Genomic DNA, 4,767 nt, shown 5'->3' on the forward strand with positions numbered 1-4,767 from the left:
TGGCAATGCTTAAAAGGTTTTTGGGTAGTTTTACACAGCATTTTATATCTGTAAAAAAATATCTTTACTAGACCAAAAGAAAGCTGTGATTTTCTATTACTATAATATTAGTTAATAAGCAATAATGTCACTTAAATTCTGACGCCACTATTCTAAGAAACTCACTTTTCTGAATTGATTGTGTTTCCTTGGAATAATTAAGTAGTTCTCATATATCTCAAAAGTGGACGTTAATTTTAGTTATTTTACTTATTATTTTACCTTCAAAGATTTTGCTCGTGCCTTTGTTTTTTTATCTTGTAAATTTGAGTTATGTTATTTTATTTATTTATTTATTTATAGTTTTCGAAACACCATCGGCATATTCACAAAACATTAAGAAAAAGCAAGAAATAAATTCATGTACGGTGTGATACACCACTACAGGCGTTTACATTTTACATTTCAAATTACAAAACATTACACTCCTACATTAATAAATCTTTAAAATATAAACAAAAATATGCAAGAATTATAAAGGAATAAAAAAAACAATTAATAAATCACTCAAAATTAAAAACAAATAAAAGTAAAAAATAAAAAATCTTAATACTAATTGAGCAAAAAGTCTATTTTTTTTCTTAAAACTATTGCTGTTATGGCTAAATATATCAATCTCATGAGAAGTGATATTATTGTAGCGGCTCATATAACGGATCATAGGCGAAAACTTTCCAACATTTGTACGGAATCTGGGAATAGCGAAGGTGTTTTGTATTGGATGACGCGGAATCGTTCTTGGGACATTTATGTAGATTTGAGAAAGTAACTTTTGCGAGTCTATTGAACCATGGATTAATTTATGTAGAAACATTAAGTCGTGATTGCACCTACGTTTTTCCAAAGTAGCAAGTTTAAAGTGTTTCAGTCGTGTATTATAGTCTGCGCGATATGGACAACCTCTATCTTTATATGCCAAAAACTTTGTAAATCTTTTTTGAATTTTTTCTATGCGACTAATGTGAATTTTATAAGATGGATTCCATGCAGGTGATGCATATTCAATGATACTACGGCATAATGAAGCATATAAAGTTAAAACGGCATTTATGTTTTTGAAATCATGTCATGTTCGTTTAATAAAACCCATCATTTTGAAGCATTTTTTTACTATTGTATCTATGTGATCTTTTAATTGCATTTTTTTATCTATTATTACACCCAAGTCTCGTATCTTTTCAACTTCGGATAATAATTGATTATCTATGTAGTAAGTCGATGGTATTAAGTTTTTATTTTTTTTAGTAAATTTAATATGCTGACATTTAATATTTAGTACCATTTTATTATTAATACACTAAGTATGCACAGCACTCAGATCTCGCTGAAGTAGTACTATATCATCAACAGTTTCAATAGGTCTATACAACTTTAGATCATCAGCAAACATTAAACACTCACTGTGATTTATGTAGTCTGTGATGTCATTTATAAAAAACAGAAAGAGTATAGGACCAATATGGGAACCTTGCGGAACTCCCGAATATGCAGTATAAGTCTGAGAAATATAACCATTAACTACTACTTGTTGCAGTCTGTCTTTTAATTAAGATTCTAACCATCGCAGTAGCTCCCCATGTATTCCATAATATTTTAGCTTGTGTAATAAAATAAAGTGATCAACTTTGTCAAAAGCGTTAGTAAAGTCTGTGTAGATGGAGTCTACCTGAACACCGCTATCAACGCATTTGGAGATATCTGTAACATAACTTACAAGATTGCTAATAGTTGACTTATTTTTACAGAAACCGTGTTGTTTTGTTGAGATAACTTTTGAGCTATATTTTGATAGTGATTGACAAATAATGGATTCAAATACTTTAGCAAAATGATTAAGTATGGATATCGGTCTGTAATTGTCGACTAAGTCTCTATCACCTTTTTTCTAAATCGGAATTACATTAGCTATTTTCCATACTGACGGAAATACCCCGGTCTTAAAAGAAGTTTCAAAAATTAATTTTAGTGGCAAAGTTAGATTTTTGTGAGTTTTTTTAATAAATATGGAAGGTATTCCATCAGGGCCGGCTCCTTTACTTGGATTGATTGATTTCAAAATTTTATGAATGGAACGTTCACTAATGTATACAGAGCTTAGAGAAAAATGGGGATAGGTATTATGTGAAGATAATATGTTGGTAATGTTTAAACTTTTATCTTGAGTAAAAATGGATTCAAATTTTAATTTAAAAAGATTGCAAATTTCTTCACCAGTTTTAGCAATGTTTTTGCAATCAGACTTCCTCATTTCTTTTGGAATATTAGAAGAGCTCCCACGTGTAGTTTTAATAAAAGACCAAAATTTTTTCGGATTTTTCGCAACGGTTCCCTCAACACCTTCCCTATAACTAGTATAACAACTACTTGTAACTCTTGTAATACGGGAATTTAACATTTGGAGTTGTAAAGCGTCTCTAGGACTGCCATACTTTTTAAATTTTAATCTAGTTTTCTCTTTTTCGGCTATGATCTTCAATAAAGCTAAGGAGTACCAAGCAGGATATTTTCGATTTGTAAGTTTAGTCTTAGGTACATTATTGTTGATAATTAATTTTATTACATTGTAAAAAATTGACACCATATCATCCACATTGTTGGCAGCTGATCGAAATTTCGATTCCCAATTAATAGCTTTGAGTTTCGCATTTACTAATTCATAGTTAGCTTTTTTAAAATTATGAGTAGCAAAAGGTTTTTCGGTTAACATACAAGGTTCAAAAAATTTGAAATTAATTTCCAATGGTGGATAGTGAGGGTCAATCCTTGTTAGTATATGTGGGCTATTAACAGTAAAACCTTATTTTATATTGCAATCTTTAAATTTAGGTAATACTGTGGATTATAGTAAAGTAAAGTAACAGCCTGTAAATTTCTCTCTGCCGGGCTAAGGCCTCCTCTCATATTAAGGAGAGGGTTTTGGAACTTATTCCAACACGCTGTTCCAATACGGTTTAGTGGAAGACACACGTGGCAGAATTTCTATGAAATGCAGGATTCCTCACGATGTTTTCCTTCACTGCCGAGCACGAGATGAATTATAAGCACAAATCAAGCACATATACATATAGTAGTGCTTGCCTTGGTTTGAACCCGAAATCATCGGTTAAGATACATGCGTTCCTACCACTACCACCCACTTATCAAATATTCTACTGCCGAACAGCAGTACTCAGTATTGTATTCCGGTTTGAAGGGGTTAGTGAGCCGGTGTAATTACAGGCAGAAAGACATACAATCTTACTTGCCAATGCTAGTGGCGCATTAGGAAAGGCGATGTAGGAATGTTTAATATTTCGAACATAAAAATACAACAAATTTCACTCTCATTTTTTAATAAAGTGTTAGGCAGAATTTCCGTAGTGATATTTGTATTGTATATTTGAGTAATATAATAATTAGAATTTAGATATAATATAATATATCTTATAGTGTAGTCAGCGTCATTCTCGCTAGAAAAGATCTTAGGGGTCGGTGCTGGTGCCCAGAATATTCATAAACATAACTTATATAGAAAAAATTACAAACAAATATGGTAATGAAAAATATTCAATCCCCAATATAAAAAAGCTAAACACGGAGGAACCAAAGGGCCATAAATTTTGGACACGATGCTGTTAAGGTTTTAAGTTTCCGGAGTATCGCTAAGGGAATAAGGGATGGGTTTATCTGATTTAATTAAAAACCATTATTTATTTATACTGCTTTATTACTTTTACTCATTTTAAAATATACATACAGCAAAAGATAAAAGAAAAAAGAAATGGATTTGAAAAAAATGACCTTATATTAATGTTGTCCGTTTAGTATTCTGTATTGTATACGCAAAACAAAACAAAACAAACAATTCTTGATTGCTAGAGATATTTAAATTTCAATACTATTTCACTTAACTTATTACTACATATTATAAAACAAAGTTCCAGGCCGCGTCTGTCAGTCTGCATGTTCGCAATAAACTTTTAAACTACCGAACGGATTTTCATGCGGTTTTCACTAAAGAACAGAGGATTTTTTAAAAAAGGTTTAGATATACAATTTCTTAAGTTATTTTGTGTATATAAGTTGAAATAGGACAACAAATATTAAACATGTAGGTACACACAAATACAAATATACGGTACAAATAATTAAAAGTATATTTAAAAAATGTTATATCCATCCGTGCCGCTAGTAACGAATAAAGACTTGTTTATTCCTTAATATAAATTATATAGATTAGAAATTCAAATAACTCAATAATTATAATTCAATGTAAAATAATATTTATAAAATAAAAAAGCAGATCAATATCAATATCATGAAAGTCCTCCCTACATAGTATCCTTCTACATTTTCTCCACTTATATCTGTCTCTTACTATTTCCATTCAGTAATCTACTGTTGTTTTATCATTTGTTTTATTATTTCATCGAGCCACTCTTCGTTGGTCTACTCTTTTCTTATTTTCTGATGGCCCTTTCTGATTGGTTATATTTTTTGTCCTTTTATCTGGCCTATCCATTAATTTTAGTGTTATAGAGCATTTATAACTTAAGTTGTATTTCTCATACATACATTTGTCTTTTCAACCGACTTCAAAAAGGAGGAGGCTATCAATTCGTCTGTATTTTTTTTATGTTTGTTACCTCATAACTTTTCACTAGGTGGACCGATTTTGATATTTTTTTTTTGTTTGTAAGGTAGTGCTTCCCGTGGGGTCCCATTTTAATTTAATTTTTTTCTGATGAT

This window comes from Vanessa cardui, chromosome 8, assembly GCF_905220365.1.
Source record: "Vanessa cardui chromosome 8, ilVanCard2.1, whole genome shotgun sequence".
Taxonomy (NCBI): domain Eukaryota; kingdom Metazoa; phylum Arthropoda; class Insecta; order Lepidoptera; family Nymphalidae; genus Vanessa; species Vanessa cardui.